The 24,793-nt window shown below is 44.1% G+C and overlaps 53 non-coding genes across 53 annotated transcripts; 19 read left to right on the top strand and 34 right to left on the bottom strand.

Annotated features, from left to right (window-relative positions):
• The first annotated feature begins 97 nt into the window (after positions 1-97).
• Positions 98-170, top strand: Trnak-cuu (transfer RNA lysine (anticodon CUU)). Its single transcript has one exon. It is a non-coding gene; the product is annotated as a tRNA-Lys (tRNA).
• Positions 171-376: 206 nt separating this feature from the next.
• Trnaq-uug (transfer RNA glutamine (anticodon UUG)) lies at positions 377-448 on the bottom strand. Its single transcript has one exon. It is a non-coding gene; the product is annotated as a tRNA-Gln (tRNA).
• A 7-nt stretch (positions 449-455) lies between these two features.
• Trnas-gcu (transfer RNA serine (anticodon GCU)) lies at positions 456-537 on the bottom strand. Its single transcript has one exon. It is a non-coding gene; the product is annotated as a tRNA-Ser (tRNA).
• A 541-nt stretch (positions 538-1,078) lies between these two features.
• On the bottom strand, positions 1,079-1,160 carry Trnas-gcu (transfer RNA serine (anticodon GCU)). Its single transcript has one exon. It is a non-coding gene; the product is annotated as a tRNA-Ser (tRNA).
• An 805-nt stretch (positions 1,161-1,965) lies between these two features.
• On the top strand, positions 1,966-2,038 carry Trnak-cuu (transfer RNA lysine (anticodon CUU)). The gene has a single exon. It is a non-coding gene; the product is annotated as a tRNA-Lys (tRNA).
• Positions 2,039-2,244: 206 nt separating this feature from the next.
• Positions 2,245-2,316, bottom strand: Trnaq-uug (transfer RNA glutamine (anticodon UUG)). Its single transcript has one exon. It is a non-coding gene; the product is annotated as a tRNA-Gln (tRNA).
• A 7-nt stretch (positions 2,317-2,323) lies between these two features.
• On the bottom strand, positions 2,324-2,405 carry Trnas-gcu (transfer RNA serine (anticodon GCU)). Its single transcript has one exon. It is a non-coding gene; the product is annotated as a tRNA-Ser (tRNA).
• Positions 2,406-2,867: 462 nt separating this feature from the next.
• Trnaq-uug (transfer RNA glutamine (anticodon UUG)) lies at positions 2,868-2,939 on the bottom strand. Its single transcript has one exon. It is a non-coding gene; the product is annotated as a tRNA-Gln (tRNA).
• Positions 2,940-2,946: 7 nt separating this feature from the next.
• Trnas-gcu (transfer RNA serine (anticodon GCU)) lies at positions 2,947-3,028 on the bottom strand. Its single transcript has one exon. It is a non-coding gene; the product is annotated as a tRNA-Ser (tRNA).
• A 462-nt stretch (positions 3,029-3,490) lies between these two features.
• Positions 3,491-3,562, bottom strand: Trnaq-uug (transfer RNA glutamine (anticodon UUG)). The gene has a single exon. It is a non-coding gene; the product is annotated as a tRNA-Gln (tRNA).
• Positions 3,563-3,569: 7 nt separating this feature from the next.
• Positions 3,570-3,651, bottom strand: Trnas-gcu (transfer RNA serine (anticodon GCU)). The gene has a single exon. It is a non-coding gene; the product is annotated as a tRNA-Ser (tRNA).
• Positions 3,652-3,834: 183 nt separating this feature from the next.
• Positions 3,835-3,907, top strand: Trnak-cuu (transfer RNA lysine (anticodon CUU)). The gene has a single exon. It is a non-coding gene; the product is annotated as a tRNA-Lys (tRNA).
• A 206-nt stretch (positions 3,908-4,113) lies between these two features.
• On the bottom strand, positions 4,114-4,185 carry Trnaq-uug (transfer RNA glutamine (anticodon UUG)). Its single transcript has one exon. It is a non-coding gene; the product is annotated as a tRNA-Gln (tRNA).
• A 380-nt stretch (positions 4,186-4,565) lies between these two features.
• Trnak-uuu (transfer RNA lysine (anticodon UUU)) lies at positions 4,566-4,638 on the top strand. Its single transcript has one exon. It is a non-coding gene; the product is annotated as a tRNA-Lys (tRNA).
• A 550-nt stretch (positions 4,639-5,188) lies between these two features.
• On the top strand, positions 5,189-5,261 carry Trnak-cuu (transfer RNA lysine (anticodon CUU)). Its single transcript has one exon. It is a non-coding gene; the product is annotated as a tRNA-Lys (tRNA).
• A 206-nt stretch (positions 5,262-5,467) lies between these two features.
• Trnaq-uug (transfer RNA glutamine (anticodon UUG)) lies at positions 5,468-5,539 on the bottom strand. Its single transcript has one exon. It is a non-coding gene; the product is annotated as a tRNA-Gln (tRNA).
• A 272-nt stretch (positions 5,540-5,811) lies between these two features.
• On the top strand, positions 5,812-5,884 carry Trnak-cuu (transfer RNA lysine (anticodon CUU)). Its single transcript has one exon. It is a non-coding gene; the product is annotated as a tRNA-Lys (tRNA).
• A 284-nt stretch (positions 5,885-6,168) lies between these two features.
• Positions 6,169-6,250, bottom strand: Trnas-gcu (transfer RNA serine (anticodon GCU)). Its single transcript has one exon. It is a non-coding gene; the product is annotated as a tRNA-Ser (tRNA).
• Positions 6,251-6,433: 183 nt separating this feature from the next.
• On the top strand, positions 6,434-6,506 carry Trnak-cuu (transfer RNA lysine (anticodon CUU)). Its single transcript has one exon. It is a non-coding gene; the product is annotated as a tRNA-Lys (tRNA).
• A 206-nt stretch (positions 6,507-6,712) lies between these two features.
• Positions 6,713-6,784, bottom strand: Trnaq-uug (transfer RNA glutamine (anticodon UUG)). Its single transcript has one exon. It is a non-coding gene; the product is annotated as a tRNA-Gln (tRNA).
• Positions 6,785-6,791: 7 nt separating this feature from the next.
• On the bottom strand, positions 6,792-6,873 carry Trnas-gcu (transfer RNA serine (anticodon GCU)). The gene has a single exon. It is a non-coding gene; the product is annotated as a tRNA-Ser (tRNA).
• An 805-nt stretch (positions 6,874-7,678) lies between these two features.
• Positions 7,679-7,751, top strand: Trnak-cuu (transfer RNA lysine (anticodon CUU)). Its single transcript has one exon. It is a non-coding gene; the product is annotated as a tRNA-Lys (tRNA).
• Positions 7,752-7,957: 206 nt separating this feature from the next.
• Positions 7,958-8,029, bottom strand: Trnaq-uug (transfer RNA glutamine (anticodon UUG)). Its single transcript has one exon. It is a non-coding gene; the product is annotated as a tRNA-Gln (tRNA).
• Positions 8,030-8,036: 7 nt separating this feature from the next.
• Trnas-gcu (transfer RNA serine (anticodon GCU)) lies at positions 8,037-8,118 on the bottom strand. Its single transcript has one exon. It is a non-coding gene; the product is annotated as a tRNA-Ser (tRNA).
• Positions 8,119-8,580: 462 nt separating this feature from the next.
• Positions 8,581-8,652, bottom strand: Trnaq-uug (transfer RNA glutamine (anticodon UUG)). The gene has a single exon. It is a non-coding gene; the product is annotated as a tRNA-Gln (tRNA).
• Positions 8,653-8,659: 7 nt separating this feature from the next.
• Trnas-gcu (transfer RNA serine (anticodon GCU)) lies at positions 8,660-8,741 on the bottom strand. Its single transcript has one exon. It is a non-coding gene; the product is annotated as a tRNA-Ser (tRNA).
• Positions 8,742-9,203: 462 nt separating this feature from the next.
• On the bottom strand, positions 9,204-9,275 carry Trnaq-uug (transfer RNA glutamine (anticodon UUG)). The gene has a single exon. It is a non-coding gene; the product is annotated as a tRNA-Gln (tRNA).
• An 894-nt stretch (positions 9,276-10,169) lies between these two features.
• On the top strand, positions 10,170-10,242 carry Trnak-cuu (transfer RNA lysine (anticodon CUU)). Its single transcript has one exon. It is a non-coding gene; the product is annotated as a tRNA-Lys (tRNA).
• A 207-nt stretch (positions 10,243-10,449) lies between these two features.
• Positions 10,450-10,521, bottom strand: Trnaq-uug (transfer RNA glutamine (anticodon UUG)). The gene has a single exon. It is a non-coding gene; the product is annotated as a tRNA-Gln (tRNA).
• Positions 10,522-11,152: 631 nt separating this feature from the next.
• On the bottom strand, positions 11,153-11,234 carry Trnas-gcu (transfer RNA serine (anticodon GCU)). The gene has a single exon. It is a non-coding gene; the product is annotated as a tRNA-Ser (tRNA).
• A 183-nt stretch (positions 11,235-11,417) lies between these two features.
• On the top strand, positions 11,418-11,490 carry Trnak-cuu (transfer RNA lysine (anticodon CUU)). The gene has a single exon. It is a non-coding gene; the product is annotated as a tRNA-Lys (tRNA).
• A 206-nt stretch (positions 11,491-11,696) lies between these two features.
• Trnaq-uug (transfer RNA glutamine (anticodon UUG)) lies at positions 11,697-11,768 on the bottom strand. Its single transcript has one exon. It is a non-coding gene; the product is annotated as a tRNA-Gln (tRNA).
• A 7-nt stretch (positions 11,769-11,775) lies between these two features.
• On the bottom strand, positions 11,776-11,857 carry Trnas-gcu (transfer RNA serine (anticodon GCU)). The gene has a single exon. It is a non-coding gene; the product is annotated as a tRNA-Ser (tRNA).
• Positions 11,858-12,040: 183 nt separating this feature from the next.
• Trnak-cuu (transfer RNA lysine (anticodon CUU)) lies at positions 12,041-12,113 on the top strand. Its single transcript has one exon. It is a non-coding gene; the product is annotated as a tRNA-Lys (tRNA).
• Positions 12,114-12,939: 826 nt separating this feature from the next.
• Positions 12,940-13,011, bottom strand: Trnaq-uug (transfer RNA glutamine (anticodon UUG)). The gene has a single exon. It is a non-coding gene; the product is annotated as a tRNA-Gln (tRNA).
• A 627-nt stretch (positions 13,012-13,638) lies between these two features.
• Trnas-gcu (transfer RNA serine (anticodon GCU)) lies at positions 13,639-13,720 on the bottom strand. The gene has a single exon. It is a non-coding gene; the product is annotated as a tRNA-Ser (tRNA).
• A 461-nt stretch (positions 13,721-14,181) lies between these two features.
• On the bottom strand, positions 14,182-14,253 carry Trnaq-uug (transfer RNA glutamine (anticodon UUG)). Its single transcript has one exon. It is a non-coding gene; the product is annotated as a tRNA-Gln (tRNA).
• Positions 14,254-14,880: 627 nt separating this feature from the next.
• Positions 14,881-14,962, bottom strand: Trnas-gcu (transfer RNA serine (anticodon GCU)). The gene has a single exon. It is a non-coding gene; the product is annotated as a tRNA-Ser (tRNA).
• Positions 14,963-15,766: 804 nt separating this feature from the next.
• Trnak-cuu (transfer RNA lysine (anticodon CUU)) lies at positions 15,767-15,839 on the top strand. Its single transcript has one exon. It is a non-coding gene; the product is annotated as a tRNA-Lys (tRNA).
• Positions 15,840-16,124: 285 nt separating this feature from the next.
• On the bottom strand, positions 16,125-16,206 carry Trnas-gcu (transfer RNA serine (anticodon GCU)). Its single transcript has one exon. It is a non-coding gene; the product is annotated as a tRNA-Ser (tRNA).
• An 804-nt stretch (positions 16,207-17,010) lies between these two features.
• Positions 17,011-17,083, top strand: Trnak-cuu (transfer RNA lysine (anticodon CUU)). Its single transcript has one exon. It is a non-coding gene; the product is annotated as a tRNA-Lys (tRNA).
• Positions 17,084-17,631: 548 nt separating this feature from the next.
• On the top strand, positions 17,632-17,704 carry Trnak-cuu (transfer RNA lysine (anticodon CUU)). Its single transcript has one exon. It is a non-coding gene; the product is annotated as a tRNA-Lys (tRNA).
• Positions 17,705-17,988: 284 nt separating this feature from the next.
• Trnas-gcu (transfer RNA serine (anticodon GCU)) lies at positions 17,989-18,070 on the bottom strand. The gene has a single exon. It is a non-coding gene; the product is annotated as a tRNA-Ser (tRNA).
• An 804-nt stretch (positions 18,071-18,874) lies between these two features.
• Positions 18,875-18,947, top strand: Trnak-cuu (transfer RNA lysine (anticodon CUU)). Its single transcript has one exon. It is a non-coding gene; the product is annotated as a tRNA-Lys (tRNA).
• Positions 18,948-19,497: 550 nt separating this feature from the next.
• On the top strand, positions 19,498-19,570 carry Trnak-cuu (transfer RNA lysine (anticodon CUU)). The gene has a single exon. It is a non-coding gene; the product is annotated as a tRNA-Lys (tRNA).
• A 205-nt stretch (positions 19,571-19,775) lies between these two features.
• On the bottom strand, positions 19,776-19,847 carry Trnaq-uug (transfer RNA glutamine (anticodon UUG)). Its single transcript has one exon. It is a non-coding gene; the product is annotated as a tRNA-Gln (tRNA).
• A 7-nt stretch (positions 19,848-19,854) lies between these two features.
• On the bottom strand, positions 19,855-19,936 carry Trnas-gcu (transfer RNA serine (anticodon GCU)). Its single transcript has one exon. It is a non-coding gene; the product is annotated as a tRNA-Ser (tRNA).
• Positions 19,937-20,740: 804 nt separating this feature from the next.
• Trnak-cuu (transfer RNA lysine (anticodon CUU)) lies at positions 20,741-20,813 on the top strand. The gene has a single exon. It is a non-coding gene; the product is annotated as a tRNA-Lys (tRNA).
• Positions 20,814-21,361: 548 nt separating this feature from the next.
• Trnak-cuu (transfer RNA lysine (anticodon CUU)) lies at positions 21,362-21,434 on the top strand. The gene has a single exon. It is a non-coding gene; the product is annotated as a tRNA-Lys (tRNA).
• Positions 21,435-21,719: 285 nt separating this feature from the next.
• On the bottom strand, positions 21,720-21,801 carry Trnas-gcu (transfer RNA serine (anticodon GCU)). The gene has a single exon. It is a non-coding gene; the product is annotated as a tRNA-Ser (tRNA).
• Positions 21,802-22,605: 804 nt separating this feature from the next.
• Positions 22,606-22,678, top strand: Trnak-cuu (transfer RNA lysine (anticodon CUU)). The gene has a single exon. It is a non-coding gene; the product is annotated as a tRNA-Lys (tRNA).
• A 284-nt stretch (positions 22,679-22,962) lies between these two features.
• Positions 22,963-23,043, bottom strand: Trnas-gcu (transfer RNA serine (anticodon GCU)). Its single transcript has one exon. It is a non-coding gene; the product is annotated as a tRNA-Ser (tRNA).
• Positions 23,044-23,583: 540 nt separating this feature from the next.
• Positions 23,584-23,665, bottom strand: Trnas-gcu (transfer RNA serine (anticodon GCU)). Its single transcript has one exon. It is a non-coding gene; the product is annotated as a tRNA-Ser (tRNA).
• Between the last annotated feature and the right edge of the window lie 1,128 nt (positions 23,666-24,793).

The raw sequence follows: 24,793 nt of genomic DNA, 5'->3' as shown, positions 1-24,793 counted from the left end.
GGATTACGCGAGTGCCCCTATTTTAAGTAATTTAAGGTGTGGTCAATTGTTGCGTAAGTCCAAGACGACTTTAATGGCGGAACCTAATAACGAATTAGCCCGGCTAGCTCAGTCGGTAGAGCATGAGACTCTTAATCTCAAGGACGTGGGTTCGAGCCCCACGTTGGGCGTTTTCTGCTTCACTTTTAATTGCATTATGAACGCGCCGTGGAAATCACCAATTCCCCTCTAAGCATGAGTTCTGCCATAAACCTGGCAAATTTTGAAGAAATGACTTGAAAGCATTCAAATATGGCTTAGTCAATTTTGAATAAATCAGCCTTTCCCTCACGTATTTTTCAAACAAAAGATTAAATCAGAATTCAAAAGGAAGGTCAGGTTCTACCGAGAGTTGAACTCGGATCGCTGGATTCAAAGTCCAAAGTGCTAACCATTACACCATAGAACCGAATGTGCGACGAAGATGGGATTCGAACCCACGCGGGCAGAGCCCAATGGATTAGCAGTCCATCGCCTTAACCACTCGGCCACCTCGTCTGTTTCTGTACCACGTCAACTTTATGGAAAGCTAACATTGCTGAACCTGTTTTCACTCACGTAACTGTTTACCAGCCCAAACAGTAGGATTACGCGAGTGGCCCAATTTTAAGTAATTTAAGGTGTGGTCATTTGTTGCATAAGTCCAAGACGGCTTTAATGGCGGAACCTAATAACGAATCAGCCCGGCTAACTCAGTCGGTAGAGCATGAAACTCTTAATCTCAGGGTCGTGGATTCGAGCCCCACGTTGGGCGTTTTCTGCTGCACTTTTAATTGCAATACGAACGCGCCGGGGAAATCACCAATTCTCCTCTAAGCCTGAGTTCTGCCATAAACCTGGCAAATGTTGAAGAAATGACTTGAAAGCATTCAAATATGGCTTAGTCAATTTTAAATAAATCAGCCTTTCTCTCACGTATTTTTTTAACAAAAGATTAAATCAGAATTCAAAGAGAAGGTCAGGTTCTACCGAGATTTGAATTCGGATCGCTGGATTCAAAGTCCAGAGTGCTAAACATTACACCATAGAACCTAATGTGCGACGAAGATGGGATTCGAACCCACGCGGGCAGAGCCCAACGGATTAGCAGTCCATCGCCTTAACCACTCGGCCACCTCGTCTGTTTCTGTACCACGTCTACTTTATGGAAAGCTAACATTGCTGAACCTGTTTCGACACACGTAACCTTTTACCAGCCCAAACAGTAGGATTACGCGAGTGGCCCAATTTTAAGTAATCTTAGGTGTGGTCAATTGTTGCGTAAGTCCATGACGGCTCTAATGGCGGAACCTAATAACGAAGCAGCCCGGCTAGCTCAGTCGGTGGAGCATGACACTCTTAATCTCAGGGTCGTGGTTTCGAGCCTCACGTTGGGCGTTTTCTGATACACTTTTAATTGCATTACGAACGCGCCATGGAAATCACTAATTCTCCTCTAAGCATGAGTTCTGCCATAAACCTGGCAAATGTTGAAGAAATGACTTGAAAGCTTTCAAATATGGCTTAGTCAATTTTAGATAAATCATCCCTTCCTCACGTATTTTTCAAACAAATGTTTAAATCAGAGTTCAGAAAGAAAGTCACATTCTACCGAGATTTGAACACGGATCGCGGGATTCAAAGTCCAGAGGGCTAACCATTACACCATAGAACCGAATGTGCGATGAAGATGGGATTCGAACCCACGCGAGCAGCGCCCAACGGATTAACAGTCCATCGCCTTACCCACTTGGCCACCTCGTCTGTTACTGTACCACGTCTACTTTATGGAAAGCTATCATTGCTGAACCAGTTTCGACTCACATAACCTTTTACCAGCCCAAACAGTAGGATTACGCGAGTGGCCCAATTTTAAGAAATCTTAGGTGTGGTCAATTGTTGCGTAAGTCCAAGACGGCTTTAATGGCGGAACCTAATAACGAATCAGTCCGGCTAGCTCAGTCGGTAGAGCATGAGACTCTTAATCTCAGGGTCGTGGGTTCGAGCACCACGTTGGGCGTTTTCTGCTGCACTTTTAATTGCATTATGAACGCGCCGTGGAAATCACCAATTCTCCTCTAAGCATGATTTCTGCCATGAACCTGGCAAATGTTGAAGAAATGACTTGAAAGCATTCAAATATGGCTTAGTCAATTTTAAATAAATCAGCCTTTCCCTCACGTGTTTGTTAAACAAAAGATTAAAAAAGAATTCAAAAAAAAGGTCAGGTTCTACCGAGATTTGAACCCGGATCGCTGGATTCAAAATCCAGAGTGCTAACCATTACACCATAGAACCGCATGTGCGACGAAGATGGGATTCGAACCCACGCGGGCAGAGCCCAATGGATTAGCAGTCCATCGCCTTAACCACTCGGCCACCCCGTCTGTTTCTGTACCACGTCAACTTTATGGAAAGCTAACATTGCTGAACCTGTTTTGACTCACGTAACTGTTTACCAGCCCAAACAGTAGGATTACGCGAGTGGCCCAATTTTAAGTAATCTTAGGCGTGGTCAATTGTTGTGTAAGTCCAAGACGGCTTTAATGGCGGATCCTAATAACGAATCAGCCCGGCTAGCTCAGTCGGTAGAGCATGAGACTCTTAACCTCAGGGTCGTTGGTTCAAGCCACACGTTGGGCGTTTTCTGATAAACTTTTAATTGCATTACGAACGCGCCGTGGAAATCACCAATTCTCCTCTAAGCATGAGTTTTGCCATAAACCTGGCAAATGTTGAAGAAATGACTTGAAAGCATTCAAATATGGCTTAGTCAATTTTGAATAAATCAGCCTTTCCCTCACGTATTTTTCAAACAAAAAATTAAATCAGAATTCAAAAGGTAGGTCAGGTTCTACCGAGAGTTGAACTCGGATCGCTGGATTCAAAGTCCAGAGTGCTAACCATTACACCATAGAACCGAATGTGCGACGAAGATGGGATTCGAACCCACGCGGGCAGAACCCAATGGATTAGCAGTCCATCGCCTTAACCACTCGGCCACCTCGTCTGTTTCTGTACCACGTCAACTTTATGGAAAGCTAACATTGCTGAACCTGTTTTGACTCACGTAACTGTTTACCAGCCCAAACAGTAGGATTACGCAAGTGGCCCAATTTTAAGTAATTTAAGGTGTGGTCATTTGTTGCATAAGTCCAAGACGGCTTTAATGGCGGAACCTAATAACGAATCAGCCCGGCTAACTCAGTCGGTAGAGCATGAAACTCTTAATCTCAGGGTCGTGGATTCGAGCCCCACGTTGGGCGTTTTCTGCTTCACTTTTAATTGCATTATGAACGCGCCGTGGAAATCACCAATTCCCCTCTAAGCATGAGTTCTGCCATAAACCTGGCAAATTTTGAAGAAATGACTTGAAAGCATTCAAATATGGCTTAGTCAATTTTGAATAAATCAGCCTTTCCCTCACGTATTTTTCAAACAAAAGATTAAATCAGAATTCAAAAGGAAGGTCAGGTTCTACCGAGAGTTGAACTCGGATCGCTGGATTCAAAGTCCAGAGTGCTAACCATTACACCATAGAACCGAAAGTACGACGAAGATGGGATTCGAACCCACGCGGGCAGAGCCCAATGGATTAGCAGTCCATCACCTTAACCACTCGGTCACCTCGTCTGTTTCTGTACCACGTCTACTTTATGAAAAGCTAACATTGCTGAACCTGTATCGACTCACGTAACCTTTTACCAGCCCAAACAGTAGGATTGTGCGAGTGGTCCAATTTTAAGTAATCTTAGGTGTGGTCAATTGTTGCGTAAGTCCAAGACGGCTTTAATGGCGGAACCTAATAACGAACCAGCCCGGCTAGCTCAGGCGGTAGAGCATGAGACTCTTAATCTCAGGGTCGTGGGTTCGAGCCCCACGTTGGGCGTATTCTGATACACTTTTAATTGCATTACGAACGCGCCCTGGAAATCACCAATTCTCCTCTAAGCATGAGTTCTGCTAAAAACCTGGAAAATGTTGAGGATATGACTTGAAAGCATTCAAATATGGCTTAGTCAATTTTAAATAAATCAGCCTTTCCCTCACGCATTTGTTAAACAAAAGATTAAAAAAGAATTCAAAAAGAAGGTCAGGTTCTACCAAGATTTGAACTCGGATCGCTGGATTCAAAGTCCAGAGCGCTTACCATTACACCATAGAACCGCATGTGCGACGAAGATGTGATTCGAACCCACGCGGGTAGAGCCCGAAGGAATAGCAGTCCATCGCCTTAACCACTCGGCCACCTCGTCTTTTTCTTTACGACGTCTACTCTATGGAAAGCTAACATTGCTGAACCTGTTTCGACTCACGTAACCTTTTATCAGCCCAAACAGTAGGATTACGCGACTGGCCCAATTTTAAGTAATTTAAGGTGTGGTCAATTGTTGCGTAAGTTTTGCTGAACCTGTTTCGACTCACGTAACCTTTTACCAGCCCAAACGGTAGGATTACGCGAGTGGCCAATTTTAAGTAATATAAGGTGTGGTCAATTGTTGGGTAAGTCCAAGACGGCTTTAATGGCGGAACCTAATAACGAATCAGCCCGGCTAGCTCAGTCGGTAGAGCATGAGACTTTTAATCTCAGGGTCGTGGGTTTGAGCCCTACGTTGGGCGTTTCCTGATAAACTTTTAATTGCATTACGAACGCGCCGTGGAAATCAACAATTCTCCTCTAAGCATGAGTTCTGCCTTAAACCTGGCAAATGTTGAAGAAATGACTTGAAAGCATTCAAATATGGCTTAGTCAATTTTAAATAAATCAGCCTTTCCCTCACGTATTTTTTAAACAAAAGATTAAATCAGAATTCAAAAAGAAGGTCAGATTCTACCGAGATTTGAACTCGGATCGCTGGATTCAAAGTCCAGAATACTAACCATTACACCATAGAACCGAATGTACGACGAACATGGGATTCGAACCCAGGCGGGCAGAGCCCAATGGATTAGCAGTCCATCACCTTAACCACTTGGCCACCTCGTCTGTTTCTGTACCACGTCTACTTTATGGAAAGCTAACATTACTAAACCTGTATCGACTCGCGTAACCTTTTACCAGCCCAAACTGTAGGATTGCGCGAGTGGTCCAATTTTAAGTAATCTTAGGTGTGGTCAATTGTTGCGTAAGTCTAAGACGGCTTTAATGGCGGAACCTAATAACGAACCAGCCCGGCTGGCTTAGTCGGTAGAGCATGGGACTCTTAATCTCAGGGTCGTGGGTTCGAGCCCCACGTTGGGCGTTTTCTGCTTCACTTTTAATTGCATTATGAACGCGCCGTGGAAATCACCAATTCCCCTCTAAGCATGAGTTCTGCCATAAACCTGGCAAATTTTGAAGAAATGACTTGAAAGCATTCAAATATGGCTTAGTCAATTTTGAATAAATCAGCCTTTCCCTCACGTATTTTTCAAACAAAAGATTAAATCAGAATTCAAAAGGAAGGTCAGGTTCTACCGAGAGTTGAACTCGGATCGCTGGATTCAAAGTCCAGAGTGCTAACCATTACACCATAGAACCGAATGTGCGACGAAGATGGGATTCGAACTCACGCAGGCAGAGCCCAATGGATTAGCAGTCCATCGCCTTAACCACTCGGCCACCCCGTCTGTTTCTGTACCACGTCAACTTTATGGAAAGCTAACATTGCTGAACCTGTTTTGACTCACGTAACTGTTTACCAGCCCAAACAGTAGGATTACGCGAGTGGCCCAATTTTAAGTAATCTTAGGCGTGGTCAATTGTTGTGTAAGTCCAAGACGGCTTTAATGGCGGATCCTAATAACGAATCAGCCCGGCTAGCTCAGTCGGTAGAGCATGAGACTCTTAATCTCAGGGTCGTTGGTTCGAGCCACACGTTGGGCGTTTTCTGATAAACTTTTAATTGCGTTACGAACGCGCCGTGGAAATCACCAATTCTCCTCTAAGCATGAGTTTTGCCATAAACCAGGCAAATGTTGAAGAAATGACTTGAAAGCATTCAAATATGGCTTAGTCAATTTTAACTAAATCAGCCTTTACTCACGTGTTTTTTAAACAAAAGATTAAATAAGAATTCAAAAAGAAGGTCAGGTTCTACCGAGATTTGAACTCGGATCGCTGGATTTAAAGTCCAGAGTGCTAACCATTACACCATAGAACCGAATGTGCGACGAAGATGGGATTCGAACCCACGCGGGCAGAGCCCAATGGATTAGCAGTCCATGGCCTTAACCACTCGGCCACCTTGTCTGTTTCTGTACCACGTCTACGTTATGGAAAGCTAACATTGCTGAACCTGTTTCGACTCACGTAACCTTTTACCAGCCCAAACAGTGGGATTACGCGAGTGCCCCTATTTTAAGTAATTTAAGGTGTGGTCAATTGTTGCGTAAGTCCAAGACGACTTTAATGGCGGAACCTAATAACGAATTAGCCCGGCTAGCTCAGTCGGTAGAGCATGAGACTCTTAATCTCAAGGACGTGGGTTCGAGCCCCACGTTGGGCGTTTTCTGCTTCACTTTTAATTGCATTATGAACGCGCCGTGGAAATCACCAATTCCCCTCTAAGCATGAGTTCTGCCATAAACCTGGCAAATTTTGAAGAAATGACTTGAAAGCATTCAAATATGGCTTAGTCAATTTTGAATAAATCAGCCTTTCCCTCACGTATTTTTCAAACAAAAGATTAAATCAGAATTCAAAAGGAAGGTCAGGTTCTACCGAGAGTTGAACTCGGATCGCTGGATTCAAAGTCCAAAGTGCTAACCATTACACCATAGAACCGAATGTGCGACGAAGATGGGATTCGAACCCACGCGGGCAGAGCCCAATGGATTAGCAGTCCATCGCCTTAACCACTCGGCCACCTCGTCTGTTTCTGTACCACGTCAACTTTATGGAAAGCTAACATTGCTGAACCTGTTTTCACTCACGTAACTGTTTACCAGCCCAAACAGTAGGATTACGCGAGTGGCCCAATTTTAAGTAATTTAAGGTGTGGTCATTTGTTGCATAAGTCCAAGACGGCTTTAATGGCGGAACCTAATAACGAATCAGCCCGGCTAACTCAGTCGGTAGAGCATGAAACTCTTAATCTCAGGGTCGTGGATTCGAGCCCCACGTTGGGCGTTTTCTGCTGCACTTTTAATTGCAATACGAACGCGCCGGGGAAATCACCAATTCTCCTCTAAGCCTGAGTTCTGCCATAAACCTGGCAAATGTTGAAGAAATGACTTGAAAGCATTCAAATATGGCTTAGTCAATTTTAGATAAATCATCCCTTCCTCACGTATTTTTCAAACAAATGTTTAAATCAGAGTTCAGAAAGAAAGTCACATTCTACCGAGATTTGAACACGGATCGCGGGATTCAAAGTCCAGAGGGCTAACCATTACACCATAGAACCGAATGTGCGATGAAGATGGGATTCGAACCCACGCGAGCAGCGCCCAACGGATTAACAGTCCATCGCCTTACCCACTTGGCCACCTCGTCTGTTACTGTACCACGTCTACTTTATGGAAAGCTATCATTGCTGAACCAGTTTCGACTCACATAACCTTTTACCAGCCCAAACAGTAGGATTACGCGAGTGGCCCAATTTTAAGAAATCTTAGGTGTGGTCAATTGTTGCGTAAGTCCAAGACGGCTTTAATGGCGGAACCTAATAACGAATCAGTCCGGCTAGCTCAGTCGGTAGAGCATGAGACTCTTAATCTCAGGGTCGTGGGTTCGAGCACCACGTTGGGCGTTTTCTGCTGCACTTTTAATTGCATTATGAACGCGCCGTGGAAATCACCAATTCTCCTCTAAGCATGATTTCTGCCATGAACCTGGCAAATGTTGAAGAAATGACTTGAAAGCATTCAAATATGGCTTAGTCAATTTTAAATAAATCAGCCTTTCCCTCACGTGTTTGTTAAACAAAAGATTAAAAAAGAATTCAAAAAAAAGGTCAGGTTCTACCGAGATTTGAACCCGGATCGCTGGATTCAAAATCCAGAGTGCTAACCATTACACCATAGAACCGCATGTGCGACGAAGATGGGATTCGAACCCACGCGGGCAGAGCCCAATGGATTAGCAGTCCATCGCCTTAACCACTCGGCCACCCCGTCTGTTTCTGTACCACGTCAACTTTATGGAAAGCTAACATTGCTGAACCTGTTTTGACTCACGTAACTGTTTACCAGCCCAAACAGTAGGATTACGCGAGTGGCCCAATTTTAAGTAATCTTAGGCGTGGTCAATTGTTGTGTAAGTCCAAGACGGCTTTAATGGCGGATCCTAATAACGAATCAGCCCGGCTAGCTCAGTCGGTAGAGCATGAGACTCTTAACCTCAGGGTCGTTGGTTCAAGCCACACGTTGGGCGTTTTCTGATAAACTTTTAATTGCATTACGAACGCGCCGTGGAAATCACCAATTCTCCTCTAAGCATGAGTTTTGCCATAAACCTGGCAAATGTTGAAGAAATGACTTGAAAGCATTCAAATATGGCTTAGTCAATTTTGAATAAATCAGCCTTTCCCTCACGTATTTTTCAAACAAAAAATTAAATCAGAATTCAAAAGGTAGGTCAGGTTCTACCGAGAGTTGAACTCGGATCGCTGGATTCAAAGTCCAGAGTGCTAACCATTACACCATAGAACCGAATGTGCGACGAAGATGGGATTCGAACCCACGCGGGCAGAACCCAATGGATCAGCAGTCCATCGCCTTAACCACTCGGCCACCTCGTCTGTTTCTGTACCACGTCAACTTTATGGAAAGCTAACATTGCTGAACCTGTTTTGACTCACGTAACTGTTTACCAGCCCAAACAGTAGGATTACGCAAGTGGCCCAATTTTAAGTAATTTAAGGTGTGGTCATTTGTTGCATAAGTCCAAGACGGCTTTAATGGCGGAACCTAATAACGAATCAGCCCGGCTAACTCAGTCGGTAGAGCATGAAACTCTTAATCTCAGGGTCGTGGATTCGAGCCCCACGTTGGGCGTTTTCTGCTGCACTTTTAATTGCAATACGAACGCGCCGGGGAAATCACTAATTCTCCTCTAAGCCTGAGTTCTGCCATAAACCTGGCAAATGTTGAAGAAATGACTTGAAAGCATTCAAATATGGCTTAGTCAATTTTAAATAAATCAGCCTTTCTCTCACGTATTTTTTTAACAAAAGATTAAATCAGAATTCAAAGAGAAGGTCAGGTTCTACCGAGATTTGAACTCGGATCGCTGGATTCAAAGTCCAGAGTGCTAACCATTACACCATAGAACCTAATGTGCGACGAAGATGGGATTTGAACCCACGCGGGCAGAGCCCAACGGATTAGCAGTTCTTCGCCTTAACCACTCGGCCACCTCGTCTGTTTCTGTACCACGTCTACTTTATGGAAAGCTAACATTGCTGAACCTGTTTCGACACACGTAACCTTTTACCAGCCCAAACAGTAGGATTACGCGAGTGGCCCAATTTTAAGTAATCTTAGGTGTGGTCAATTGTTGCGTAAGTCCATGACGGCTTTAATGGCGGAACCTAATAACGAATCAGCCCGGCTAGCTTAGTCGGTGGAGCATGACACTCTTAATCTCAGGGTCGTGGTTTCGAGCCTCACGTTGGGCGTTTTCTGATACACTTTTAATTGCATTACGAACGCGCCATGGAAATCACTAATTCTCCTCTAAGCATGAGTTCTGCCATAAACCTGGCAAATGTTGAAGAAATGACTTGAAAGCTTTCAAATATGGCTTAGTCAATTTTAGATAAATCATCCCTTCCTCACGTATTTTTCAAACAAATGTTTAAATCAGAGTTCAGAAAGAAAGTCACATTCTACCGAGATTTGAACACGGATCGCGTGAATCAAAGTCCAGAGGGCTAACCATTACACCATAGAACCGAATGTGCGACGAAGATGGGATTCGAACCCACGCGAGCAGCGCCCAATGGATTAACAGTCCATCGCCTTACCCACTTGGCCACCTCGTCTGTTACTGTACCACGTCTACTTTATGGAAAGCTATCATTGCTGAACCAGTTTCGACTCACGTAACCTTTTACCAGCCCAAACAGTAGGATTACGCGAGTGGCCCAATTTTAAGTAATCTTAGGTGTGGTCAATTGTTGCGTAAGTCCAAGACGGCTTTAATGGCGGAACCTAATAACGAATCAGTCCGGCTAGCTCAGTCGGTAGAGCATGAGACTCTTAATCTCAGGGTCGTGGGTTCGAGCACCACGTTGGGCGTTTTCTGCTGCACTTTTAATTGCATTATGAACGCGCCGTGGAAATCACCAATTCTCCTCTAAGCATGATTTCTGCCATAAACCTGGCAAATGTTGAAGAAATGACTTGAAAGCATTCAAATATGGCTTAGTCAATTTTAAATAAATCAGCCTTTCCCTCACGTGTTTGTTAAACAAAAGATTAAAAAAGAATTCAAAAAAAAAGGTCAGGTTCTACCGAGATTTGAACCCGGATCGCTGGATTCAAAGTCCAGAGTGCTAACCATTACACCATAGAACCGCATGTGCGACGAAGATGTGATTCGAACCCACGCGGGCAGAGCCCGAAGGATTAGCAGTCCATCGCCTTAACCACTCGGCCACCTCGTCTGTTTCTGTATGACGTCTACTCTATGGAAAGCTAACATTGCTGAACCTGTTTCGACTCACGTAACCTTTTACCAGCCCAAACGGTAGGATTACGCGAGTGGCCCAATTTTAAGTAATTTAAGGTGTGGTCAATTGTTGCGTAAGTCCAAGACGGCTTTAATGGCGGAACCTAATAACGAATTAGCCTGGCTAGCTCAGTTGGTAGAGCATGAGACCCTTAATGTCAGGGTCGTGGGTTCCAGCCCCACGTTGGGCGATTTCTGATACACTTTTAATTGCATTACGAACGCGCCGTGGAAATCACCAATTCTCCTCTATGCATGAGTTCTGCCATAAACCTGGCAAATGTAGAAGAAATGACTTGAAAGCATTCAAATATGGCTTAGTCAATTTTAAATAAATTAGCCTTTCCTTCACTTATTTGTTAAACAAAAGATTAAAAAAGAATTCAAAAAAAAAGGTCAGGTTCTACCGAGATTTGAACCCGGATCGCTGGATTCAAAGTCCAGAGTGCTAACCATTACACCGTTGAACCACATGTGCGACGAAGATGGGATTCGAACCCACGCGGGCAGAGCCCAATGGATTAGCAGTCCATCGCCTTAACCACTCGGCCACCTCGTCTGTTTCTGTACCACGTCTACTTTATGGAAATCTAACATTGCTGAACCTGTTTTGACTTGCGTAACCTTTTACCAGCCCAAACAGTAGGATTACGCGAGTGGCCCAATTTTAAGTAATCTTAGGTGTGGTTAATTGTTGCGTTAGTCAAAGACGGCTTTAATAGCGGAACCTAATAACGAAACAGCCCGGCTAGCTCAGTCGGTAGAGCATGAGACTCTTAATCTCAGGGTCGTGGGTTCGAGCACCACGTTGGGCGTTTTCTGCTGCACTTTTAATTACATTATGAACGCGCCGTGGAAATCACCAATTCTCCTCTAAGCATGATTTCTGCCATAAACCTGGCAAATGTTGAAGAAATGACATGAAAGCATTCAAATATGGCTTAGTCAATTTTAAATAAATCAGCCTTTCCCTCACGTATTTTTTAAACAAAAGATTAAATCAGAATTCAAAAAGAAGGACAGGTTCTACCGAGATTTGAACTCGGATCGCTGGATTCAAAGTCCAGAATGCTAACCATTACACCATAGAACCGAATGTGCGACGAAGATGGGATTCGAACCCACGCGGGCAGAGCCCAATGGATTAGCAGTCCATCACCTTAACCACTCGGCCACCTCGTCTGTTTCTGTACCACGTCTACTTTATGGAAAGCTAACATTGCTGAACCTGTTTTGACTCACGTAACTGTTTACCAGCCCAAACAGTAGGATTACGCAAGTGGCCCAATTTTAAGTAATCTTAGGCGTGGTCAATTGTTGTATAAGTCCAAGACGGCTTTATTAGCGGAACCTAAAAACGAATCAGCCCAGCTAGCTCAGTCGGTAGAGCATGAGACTCTTAATCTCAGGGTCGTGGGTTCGAGCCCCACGTTGGGCGTTTTCTGATACACTTTTAATTGCATTACGAACGCGCCGTGGAAATCACCAATTCTCCTCTAAGCATGGGTTCTGCCACAAACCTGGAAAATGTTGAAGATATGACTTGAAAGCATTCAAATATGGCTTAGTCAATTTTAAATAAATCAGCCTTTCCCTCACGTATTTGTTAAACAAAAGATTAAATAGAATTCAAAAAGAAGGTCAGGTTCTACCGAGATTTGAACTCGGATTGCTGGGTTCAAAGTCCAGAGTGCTAACCATTACATCATAGAACCGAATGTGCGACGAAGTGGGATTCGAACCCACGCGGTCAGAGCCCAATGGATTAGCAGTCCATCGCCTTAACCACTCGGCGACCTCGTCTGTTTCTGTACCACGTCTACGTTATGGAAAGCTAACATTGCTGAACCTGTTTCGACTCACGTAACCTTTTACCAGACCAAACAGTGGGATCACGCGAGTGCCCCAATTTTAAGTAATTTAAGGTGTGGTCAATTGTTGCGTAAGTCCAAGACAGCTTTAATAACGGAACCTAATAACGAATCAGCCCGGCTAGCTCAGTCGGTAGAGCATGAGACTCTTAATCTCAGGGTCGTGGATTCGAGCCCCACAATGGGCGTTTTCTGCTGCACTTTTCATTGCATTATGAACGCGCCGTGGAAATCACCAATTCCCCTCTAAGCATCAGTCCTGCCAAAAACCTGGCAAATGTTGAAGAAATGACTTGAAAGCATTCAAATATGGCTTAGTCAATGTTAGATAAATCATCCCTTCCTCACGCATTTCTTAAACAAATGATTAAATCAGAGTTCAAAAAGAAAATCAGGTTCTACCGAGATTTGAACTCGGATCGCTGGATTCAAAGTCCAGAGTGCTAACCATTACATCATAGAACCGAATGTGCGACGAAGTGGGATTCGAACCCACACGGGCAGAGCCCAATGGATTAGCAGTCCATCGCCTTAACCACTCGGCCACCTCGTCTGTTTCTGTACCACGTCCACTTTAGGAAAGCTAACATTGCTGAACCTGTTTCGACTCACGTAACCTTTTACCAGCCCAAACAGTAGGATTACGCGAGTCGCCTAATTTTAAGTAACCTTAGGTGTGATCAATTGTTGCGTAAGTCCAAGACGGCTTTAATGGCGGAACCTAATAACGAATCAGCCCGGCTAGCTCAGTCGGTAGAGCATGAGACTCTAAATCTCAGGGTCGTGGGTTCGAGCCCCACGTTGGGCGTTTTCTGATACACTTTTAATAGCATTACGAACGCGCCGTGGAAATCACCAATTCTCCTCTAAGCATGAGTTCTGCCATAAACCTGGCAAATGTTGAAGAAATGACTTGAAAGCATTCAAATATGGCTTAGTCAATTTTAAATAAATTAGCCTTTCCTCACGTATTTTTTAAACAAAAGATTAAATTAGAATTCAAAAAGAAGGTCAGGTTCTACCGAGATTTGAACTCGGATCGCTGGATTCAAAGTCCAGAGGGCTAACTATTACACCATAGAAGCGAATGTGCGACGAAGATGGGATTCGAACCCACGCGGGCAGAGCCCAATGGATTAGCAGTCCATTGCCTTAACCACTCGGCCACCTCGTCTGTTTCTGTACCACGTCTAATTTATGGAAAGCTAACATTTTTGATCCTGTTTCGACTCACGTAATCTGTTACCAGCTCAAACAGTAGGATTACGCGAGTGGCCCAATTTTAAGTAATCTTAGGCGTGGTCAATTGTTGCGTAAGTCCAAGACGGCTTTAACGGCGGAATCTAATAACGAATCGGCCCGGCTAGCGCAGTCGGTACAGCATGAGACTCTTAATCTCAGGGTCGTGGATTCGAGCCCCACAATGGGCGTTTTCTGCTGCACTTTTCATTGCATTATGAACGCGCCGTGGAAATCACCAATTCCCCTCTAAGCATGAGTCCTGCCAAAAACCTGGCAAATGTTGAAGAAATGACTTGAAAGCATTCAAATATGGCTTAGTCAATGTTAGATAAATCATCCCTTCCTCACGCATTTCTTAAACAAATGATTAAATCAGAGTTCAAAAAGAAAATCAGGTTCTACCGAGATTTGAACTCGGATCGCTGGATTCAAAGTCCAGAGTGCTAACCATTACATCATAGAACCGAATGTGCGACGAAGTGGGATTCGAACCCACACGGGCAGAGCCCAATGGATTAGCAGTCCATCGCCTTAACCACTCGGCCACCTCGTCTGTTTCTGTACCACGTCCACTTTAGGAAAGCTAACATTGCTGAACCTGTTTCGACTCACGTAACCTTTTACCAGCCCAAACAGTAGGATTACGCGAGTCGCCCAATTTTAAGTAACCTTAGGTGTGATCAATTGTTGCGTAAGTCCAAGACGGCTTTAATGGCGGAACCTAATAACGAATCAGCCCGGCTAGCTCAGTCGGTAGAGCATGAGACTCTAAATCTCAGGGTCGTGGGTTCGAGCCCCACGTTGGGCGTTTTCTGATACACTTTTAATAGCATTACGAACGCGCCGTGGAAATCACCAATTCTCCTCTAAGCATGAGTTCTGCCATAAACCTGGCAAATGTTGAAGAAATGACTTGAAAGCATTCAAATATGGCTTAGTCAATTTTAAATAAATTAGCCTTTCCTCACGTATTTTTTAAACAAAAGATTAAATAAGAATTCAAAAAGAAGGTCAGGTTCTACCGAGATTTGAACTCGTATCGCTGGATTTAAAGTCCAGAGTGCTAACCATTACACCATAGAACCGAATGTGCGACGAAGATGGGATTCGAACCCACGCGGGCAGAGCCCAATGGATTAGCAGTCCATCGCCTTAACCACTCGGCCACCTCGTCTGTTTCTGTACCACGTCTACGTTATGGAAAGCTAACATTGCTGAACCTGTTTCGACTCACGTAACCTTTTACCAGCCCAAACAGTGGGATTACGCGAGTGCCCCAATTTTAAGTAATTTAAGGTGTGGTCAATTGTTGCGTAAGTCCAAGACAGCTTTAATAACGGAACCTAATAACGAATCAGCCCGGCTAGCTCAGTCGGTAGAGCATGAGACTCTTAATCTCAGGGTCGTGGATTCGAGCCCCACAATGGGCATTTTCTGCTGCACTTTTAATTGCATTATGAACGCGCCGTGGAAATCACCAATTCCCCTCTAAGCATGAGTCCTGCCAAAAACCTGGCAAATTTTGAAGAAATGACTTGAAAGCATTCAAATATGGCTTAGTCAATTTTAGATAAATCATCCCTTCCTTACGCATTTCTTAAACAAATGATTAAATCAGAGTTCAAAAAGAAAATCAGATTCTACCGAGATTTGAACTCGGATCGCTGGGTTCAAAGTCCAGAGTGCTAACCATTACATCATAGAACCGAATGTGCGACGAAGTGGGATTCGATCCCACGCGGGCAGAGCCCAATGGATTAGCAATCTATCGCCTTAACCACTCGGCCACCTCGTCTGTTTCTGTACCACGTCCACTTTATGGAAAGCTAACATTGCTGAACCTGTTTCGACTTACGTAACCTTTTACCAGCCCAAACAGTAGGATTACGCGAGTCGCCCAATTTTAAGTAACCTTAGGTGTGGTCAATTGTTGCGTAAGTCCAAGACGGCTTTAATGGCGGAACCTAATAACGAATCAGCCCGGCTAGCTCAGTCGGTAGAGCATGGGACTCTTAATCTCAGGGTCGTGGGTTCGAGCCCCACGTTGGGCGTTTTCTGATACACTTTTAATTGCGTTACGAACGCGCCGTGGAAATCACCAATTCACCTCTAAGCATGAGTTCTGCCATAAACCTGGCAAATGTTAAAGAAATGACTTGAAAGCATTCAAATATGGCTTAGTCAATTTTAAATAAATCAGCCTTTTCCTCACGTTTTCTTTAAACAAAAGATTAAATTAGAATTCAAAAAAAAGGTCAGGTTCTACCGAGATTTGAACTCGGATCGCTGGATTCAAAGTCCAGAGGGCTAACTATTACACCATAGAAGCGAATGTGCGACGAAGATGGGATTCGAACCCACGCGGGCAGAGCCCAATGGATTAGCAGTCCATCGCCTTAACCACTCGGCCACCTCGTCTGTTTCTGTACCACGTCTAATTTATGGAAAGCTAACATTTTTGATCCTGTTTCGACTCACGTAATCTGTTACCAGCTCAAACAGTAGGATTAAGCGAGTGGCCCAATTTTAAGTAATCTTAGGCGTGGTCAATTGTTGCGTAAGTCCAAGACGGCTTTAACGGCGGAATCTAATAACGAATCGGCCCGGCTAGCGCAGTCGGTACAGCATGAGACTCTTTATCGTAGGGCTGTGGGTTCGGGCCACACGTTGGGAGTTTTCTGATACAATTTTAGTTGCATTACCAACGCGCCTTAGAAATCACCAATTCCCCTCTAAGCATGAGTTCTGCCAAAAACCTGGCAAATTTTGAAGAAATAACTTGAAATCATTCAAACATGGCTTAGTCAATTTTAGATAAATCATCCCTTCTTCACGCATTTCTTAAACAAAAGATTAAATCAGAGTTCAAAAAGAAAATCAGGTTCTACCGAGATTTGAACTCGGATCGCTGGGTTCAAAGTCCAGAGTGGTAACCATTACATCATAGAACCGAATGTGCGACGAAGTGGGATTCGAACCCACGCGGGCAGAGCCCGAAGGATTAGCAGTCCATCGCCTTAACCACTCGGCCACCTCGTCTGTTTCTGTACCACGTCGCCTTTATGGAAAGCTAACATTGCTGAACCTGTTTCGACTCACGTAACCTTTTACCAGCTCAAACAGGAGGATTATGCGAGTGACCCAATTTTAAGTAATCTTATCCGTGGTCAATTGTTGCGTAAGTCCAAGACGGCTTTAACGGCGGAACGTAATAACAAATCAGCCCGGCTAGCTCAGTCGGTAGAGCATGAGACTCTTAATCTCAGGGTCGTGAGTTCGAGCCCCACGTTGGGCGTTTTCTGATACACTTTTAATTGCATTACGAACGTGCCGTGGAAATCACCAATTCTCCTTTAAGCATGAGTTCTGCCATAAACCTGGCAAATGTTGAAGAAATGACTTGAAAGCATTCAAATATGGCTTAGTCAATTTTAAATAAATTAGCCTTTCCTCACGTATTTTTTAAACAAAAGATTAAATAAAAATTCAAAAAGAAGGTCAGGTTCTACCGAGATTTGAACTCGTATCGCTGGATTTAAAGTCCAGAGTGCTAACCATTACACCATAGAACCGAATGTGCGACGAAGTGGGATTCGAACCCACGCGGGCAGAGCCCGAAGGATTAGCAGTCCATCGCCTTAACCACTCGGCCACCTCGTCTGTTTCTGTACCACGTCGCCTTTATGGAAAGCTAACATTGCTGAACCTGTTTCGACTCACGTAACCTTTTACCAGCTCAAACAGGAGGATTATGCGAGTGACCCAATTTTAAGTAATCTTATCCGTGGTCAATTGTTGCGTAAGTCCAAGACGGCTTTAACGGCGGAACGTAATAACAAATCAGCCCGGCTAGCTCAGTCGGTAGAGCATGAGACTCTTAATCTCAGGGTCGTGAGTTCGAGCCCCACGTTGGGCGTTTTCTGATACACTTTTAATTGCATTACGAACGTGCCGTGGAAATCACCAATTCTCCTTTAAGCATGAGTTCTGCCATAAACCTGGCAAATGTTGAAGAAATGACTTGAAAGCATTCAAATATGGCTTAGTCAATTTTAAATAAATTAGCCTTTCCTCACGTATTTTTTAAACAAAAGATTAAATAAAAATTCAAAAAGAAGGTCAGGTTCTACCGAGATTTGAACTCGTATCGCTGGATTTAAAGTCCAGAGTGCTAACCATTACACCATAGAACCGAATGTGCGACGAAGATGGGATTCAAACCCACGCGGGCAGAGCCCAATGGATTAGCAGTCCATCGCCTTAACCACTCGGCCACCTCGTCTGTTTCTTTACCACGTCTACGTTATGGAAAGCTAACATTGCTGAACCTGTTTCGACTCACGTAACCTTTTACCAGCCCAAACAGTGGGATTACGCGAGTGCCCCAATTTTAAGTAATTTAAGGTGTGGTCAATTGTTGCGTAAGTCCAAGACAGCTTTAATAACGGAACCTAATAACGAATCAGCCCGGCTAGCTCAGTCGGTAGAGCATGAGACTCTTAATCTCAGGGTCGTGGATTCGAGCCCCACAATGGGCATTTTCTGCTGCACTTTTAATTGCATTATGAACGCGCCGTGGAAATCACCAATTCCCCTCTAAGCATGAGTCCTGCCAAAAACCTGGCAAATGTTGAAGAAATGACTTGAAAGCATTCAAATATGGCTTAGTCAATTTTAGATAAATCATCCCTTCCTCACGCATTTCTTAAACAAATGATTAAATCAGAGTTCAAAAAGAAAATCAGATTCTACCGAGATTTGAACTCGGATCGCTGGGTTCAAAGTCCAGAGTGCTAACCATTACATCATAGAACCGAATGTGCGACGAAGTGGGATTCGATCCCACGCGGGCAGAGCCCAATGGATTAGCAGTCTATCGCCCTAACCACTCGGCCACCTCGTCTGTTTCTGTACCACGTCCACTTTATGGAAAGCTAACATTGCTGAACCTGTTTCGACTTACGTAACCTTTTACCAGCCCAAACAGTAGGATTACGCGAGTCGCCCAATTTTAAGTAACCTTAGGTGTGGTCAATTGTTGCCTAAGTCCAAGACGGCTTTAATGGCGGAACCTAATAACGAATCAGCCCGGCTAGCTCAGTTGGTAGAGCATGAGACTCTTAATCTCAGGGTCGTGGGTTCGAGCCCCACGTTGGGCGTTTTCTGATACACTTTTAATTGCATTACGAACGGGCCGTGGAAATCACCAATTCTCCTCTAAGCATGAGTTCTGCCATAAACCTGGCAAATGTTAAAGAAATGACTTGAAAGCATTCAAATATGGCTTAGTCAATTATAAATAAATCAGCCTTTCCCTCACGTTCTCTTTAAACAAAAGATTAAATTAGAATTCAAAAAGAAGGTCAGGTTCTACCGAGATTTAAACTCGGATCGCTGGATTCAAAGTCCAGAGGGCTAACTATTACGCCATAGAAGCGAATGTGCGACGAAGATAGGATTCAAACCCACGCCGGCAGAGCCCAATGGATTAGCAGTCCATCGCCTTAACCACTCGGCCACCTCGTCTGTTTCTGTACCACGTCTACTTTATGGAAAGCTAACATTGCTGAACCTGTTTCGACTCACGTAACCTTTTACCAGCCCAAACAGTGGGATTACGCGAGTGCCCCAATTTTAAGTAATTTAAGGTGTGGTCAATTGTTGCGTAAGTCCAAGACGGCTTTAACGGCGGAACCTAATAACAAATCAGCCCGGCTAGCTCAGTCGGTAGAGCATGAGACTCTTAATCTCAGGGTCGTGGGTTCGAGCCCCACGTTGGGTGTTTTCTGATACACTTTTAATTGCATTATGAACGCGCCGTGGAAATCACCAATTCTCCTTTAAGCATGAGTTCTGCCATAAACCTGGCAAATGTTGAAGAAATGACTTGAAAGCATTCAAATATGGCTTAGTCAATTTTAAATAAATCAGCCTTTCCTCACGTATTTTTTAAACAAAAGATTAAATAAGAATTCAAAAAGAAGGTCAGGTTCTACCGAGATTTGAACTCGGATCGCTGGATTCAAAGTCCAGAGTGCTAACCATTACACCATAGAACCGAAGGTGCGACGAAGATGGGATTCGAACCCACGCGGGCAGAGCCCAATGGATTAGCAGTCCATCGCCTTAACCACTCGGCCACCTCGTCTGTTTCTGTACCACGTCTACGTTATGGAAAGCTAACATTGCTGAACCTGTTTCGACTCACGTAACCTTTTACCAGCCCAAACAGTGGGATTACGCGAGTGCCCCAATTTTAAGTAATTTAAGGTGTGGTCAATTGTAGCGTAAGTCCAAGACAGCTTTAATAACGGAACCTAATAACGAATCAGCCCGGCTAGCGCAGTCGGTAGAGCATGAGACTCTTAATCTCAGGGTCGTGGATTCGAGCCCCACAATGGGCGTTTTCTGCTGCACTTTTAATTGCATTATGAACGCGCCGTGGAAATCACCAATTCCCCTCTAAGCATGAGTCCTGCCAAAAACTTGGCAAATGTTGAAGAAATGACTTGAAAGCATTCAAATATGGCTTAGTCAATTTTAAAAAAATCATCCCTTCCTCACGCATTTCTTAAACAAATGATTAAATCAGAGTTTAAAAAGAAAATCAGATTCTACCGAGATTTGAACTCAGATCGCTGGGTTCAAAGTCCAGAGTGCTAACCATTACATCATAGAACCGAATGTGCGACGAAGTTGGATTCAAACCCACGCGGGCAGAGCTCAATGGATTAGCAGTCCATCGCCTTAACCACTCGGCCACCTCGTCTGTTTCTGTACCACGTCCACTTTATGGAAAGCTAACATTGCTGAACCTGTTTCGACTTACGTAACCTTTTACCAGCCCAAACAGTAGGATTACGCGAGTCGCCCAATTTTAAGTAACCTTAGGTGTGGTCAATTGTTGCGTAAGTCCAAGACGGCTTTAATGACGGAACCTAATAACGAATCAGCCCGGCTAGCTCAGTCGGTAGAGCATGGGACTCTTAATCTCAGGGTCGTGGGTTCGAGCCCCACGTTGGGAGTTTTCTAATACACTTTTAATTGCATTACCAACGCGCCTTAGAAGTCACCAATTCCCCTCTAAGCATGAGTTCTGCTAAAATTCTGGCAAATTTTGAAGAAATGACTTGAAAGCATTCAAATATGGCTTAGTCAATTTTAGATAAATCATCCCTTCCTCACGCATTTCTTAAACAAATGATTAAATCAGAGTTCAAAAAGAAAATCAGGTTCTACCGAGATTTGAACTCGGATCGCTGGGTTCAAAGTCCAGAGTGCTCACCATTACATCATAGAACCGAATGTGCGACGAAGTGGGATTCGAAGCCACGCGGGCAGAGCCCAATGGATTAGCAGTCCATCGCCTTAACCACTCGGCCACCTCGTCTGTTTCTGTACCACGTCCACTTTATGGAAAGCTATCATTGCTGAACCTGTTTCGACTCACGTAATCTTTTACCAGCCCAAACAGTAGGATTACGCGAGTCGCCCAATTTTAAGTAACCTTAGGTGTGGTCAATTGTTGCGTAAGTCCAAGACGGCTTTAATGGCGGAACCTAATAACGAATCAGCCCGGCTAGCTCAGTTGGTAGAGCATGAGACTCTTAATCTCAGGGTCGTGGGTTCGAGCCCCACGTTGGGCGTTTTCTGATACACTTTTAATTGCATTACGAACGGGCCGTGGAAATCACCAATTCTCCTCTAAGCATGAGTTCTGCCATAAACCTGGCAAATGTTAAAGAAATGACTTGAAAGCATTCAAATATGGCTTAGTCAATTTTAAATAAATCAGCCTTTCCCTCACGTTCTCTTTAAACAAAAGATTAAATTAGAATTCAAAAAGAAGGTCAGGTTCTACCGAGATTTGAACTCGGTTCGCTGGATTCAAAGTCCAGAGGGCTAACTATTACGCCATAGAAGCGAATGTGCGACGAAGATAGGATTCAAACCCACGCGGGCAGAGCCCAATGGATTAGCAGTCCATCGCCTTAACCACTCGGCCACCTCGTCTGTTTCTGTACCACGTCTACTTTATGGAAAGCTAACATTGCTGAACCTGTTTCGACTCACGTAACCTTTTACCAGCCCAAACAGTGGGATTACGCGAGTGCCCCAATTTTAAGTAATTTAAGGTGTGGTCAATTGTAGCGTAAGTCCAAGACAGCTTTAATAACGGAACCTAATAACGAATCAGCCCGGCTAGCGCAGTCGGTAGAGCATGAGACTCTTAATCTCAGGGTCGTGGATTCGAGCCCCACAATATGCGTTTTCTGCTGCACTTTTAATTGCATTATGAACGCGCCGTGGAAATCACCAATATCCCTCTAAGCATGAGTCCTGCCAAAAACTTGGCAAATGTTGAAGAAATGACTTGAAAGCATTCAAATATGGCTTAGTCAATTTTAAAAAAATCATCCCTTCCTCACGCATTTCTTAAACAAATGATTAAATCAGAGTTTAAAAAGAAAATCAGATTCTACCGAGATTTGAACTCGGATCGCTGGGTTCAAAGTCCAGAGTGCTAACCATTACATCATAGAACCGAATGTGCGACAAAGTTGGATTCAAACCCACGCGGGCAGAGCTCAATGGATTAGCAGTCCATCGCCTTAACCACTCGGCCACCTCGTCTGTTTCTGTACCACGTCCACTTTATGGAAAGCTAACATTGCTGAACCTGTTTCGACTTACGTAACCTTTTACCAGCCCAAACAGTAGGATTACGCGAGTCGCCCAATTTTAAGTAACCTTAGGTGTGGTCAATTGTTGCGTAAGTCCAAGACGGCTTTAATGACGGAACCTAATAACGAATCAGCCCGGCTAGCTCAGTCGGTAGAGCATGGGACTCTTAATCTCAGGGTCGTGGGTTCGAGCCCCACGTTGGGAGTTTTCTAATACACTTTTAATTGCATTACCAACGCGCCTTAGAAATCACCAATTCCCCTCTAAGCATGAGTTCTGCTAAAAACCTGGCAAATTTTGAAGAAATGACTTAAAAGCATTCAAATATGGCTTAGTCAATTTTAGATAAATCATCCCTTCCTCACGCATTTCTTAAACAAATGATTAAATCAGAGTTCAAAAAGAAAATCAGGTTCTACCGAGATTTGAACTCGGATCGCTGGGTTCAAAGTCCAGAGTGCTCACCATTACATCATAGAACCGAATGTGCGACGAAGTGGGATTCGAACCCACGCGGGCAGAGCCCAATGGATTAGCAGTCCATCGCCTTAACCACTCGGCCACCTCGTCTGTTTCTGTACCACGTCCACTTTATGGAAAGCTAACATTGCTGAACCTGTTTCGACTCACGTAACCTTTTACCAGCCCAAACAGTGGGATTACGCGAGTCGCCCAATTTTAAGTAATTTTAGGTGTGGTCAATTGTTGCGTAAGTCCAAGACGGCTTTAACGGCGGAACCTAATAAAAATCAGCCCGGCTAGCTCAGTCGGTAGAGCATGAGACTCTTAATCTCAGGGTCGTGGATTCGAGCCCGACGTTGGGCGTTTTCTGATACACTTTTAATTGCATTACGAACGCGCCGTGGAAATCTCCAATTCTCCTCTAAGCATGAGTTCTGCCATAAACCTGGCAAATGTTAAAGAAATGACTTGAAAGCATTCAAATATGGCTTAGTCAATTTTAAATAAATCAGCCTTTCCCTCAAGTTTTCTTTAAACAAAAGATTAAATCAGAATTCAAAAAGAAGGTCAGGTTCTACCGAGATTTGAACTCGGATCGCTGGATTCAAAGTCCAGAGGGCTAACTATTACACCATAGAACTGAATGTGCGACGAAGATGGGATTCGAACCCACGCGGGCAGAGCCCAATGGATTAGCAGTCCATCGCCTTAACCACTCGGCCACCTCGTCTGTTTCTGTACCACTTCTACTTTATGGAAAGCTAACATTTCTGAACCTGTTTCGACTCACGTAACCTTTTACCAGCTCAAACAGTAGGATTACGCGAGTGGCCCAATTTTAAGTAATCTTAGGCGTGGTCAACTGTTGCTTAAGTCCAAGACGGCTTTAACGGCGGAATCTAATAACGAATCGGCCCGGCTTGCGCAGTCGGTACAGCATGAGACTCTTCATCGTAGGGTTGTGGGTTCGGGCCCCACGTTGGGAGTTTTCTGATAAGCTTATAATTGCATTACCAACGCGCCTTAGAAATCACCAATTCCCCTCTAAGCATGAGTTCTGCCAAAAACCTGGCAAATTTTGAAGAAATGACTTGAAAGCATTCAAATATGGCTTAGTCAATTTTAGATAAATTATCCCTTCCTCACGCATTTCTTAAACAAATGATTAAATCAGAGTTCAAAAAGAAAATCAGGTTCTACCAAGATTTGAAATCGGATCGCTTGGTTCAAAGTCCAGAGTGCTAACCATTACATCATAGAACCGAATGTGCGACGAAGTGGGATTCGAACCCACGCGGGCAGAGCACAATGGATTAGCAGTCCATCGCCTTAACCACTCGGCCACCTCGTCTGTTTCTGTACCACGTCCACTTTATGGAAAGCTAACATTGCTGAACCTGTTTCGACTCACGTAACCTTTTACCAGCCCAAAAAGTAGGATTACGCGAGTCGCCCAATTTTAAGTAACCTTAGGTGTGGTCAATTGTTGCGTAAGTCCAAGAACATTTTAGAAAAATCATCCCTTCCTCACGGATTTCTTAAACAAATGATTTAATCAGAGTTCAAAAAGAAAATCAGGTTCTACCGAGATTTCAACTCGGATCGCTGGGTTCAAAGTCCAGAGTGCTAACCATTACATCATAGAACCGAATGTGCGACGAAGTGGCATTCAAATCCACGCGGGCAGGACCCAATAGATTAGCAGTCCATCGCCTTAACCACTCGGCCACCTCGTCTGTTTCTGTACCACGTCTACTTTATGGAAAGATAACATTGCTGAACCTGTTTCGACTCACGTATCCTTTTACCAGCTCAAACAGTAGGAGTACGCGAGGGGCCCAATTTCAAGTAATCTTAG

Source organism: Hydractinia symbiolongicarpus, chromosome 14, assembly GCF_029227915.1.
Source record: "Hydractinia symbiolongicarpus strain clone_291-10 chromosome 14, HSymV2.1, whole genome shotgun sequence".
Taxonomy (NCBI): Eukaryota; Metazoa; Cnidaria; class Hydrozoa; order Anthoathecata; family Hydractiniidae; genus Hydractinia; species Hydractinia symbiolongicarpus.
This window is presented reverse-complemented; position numbering and strand designations above follow the sequence as displayed.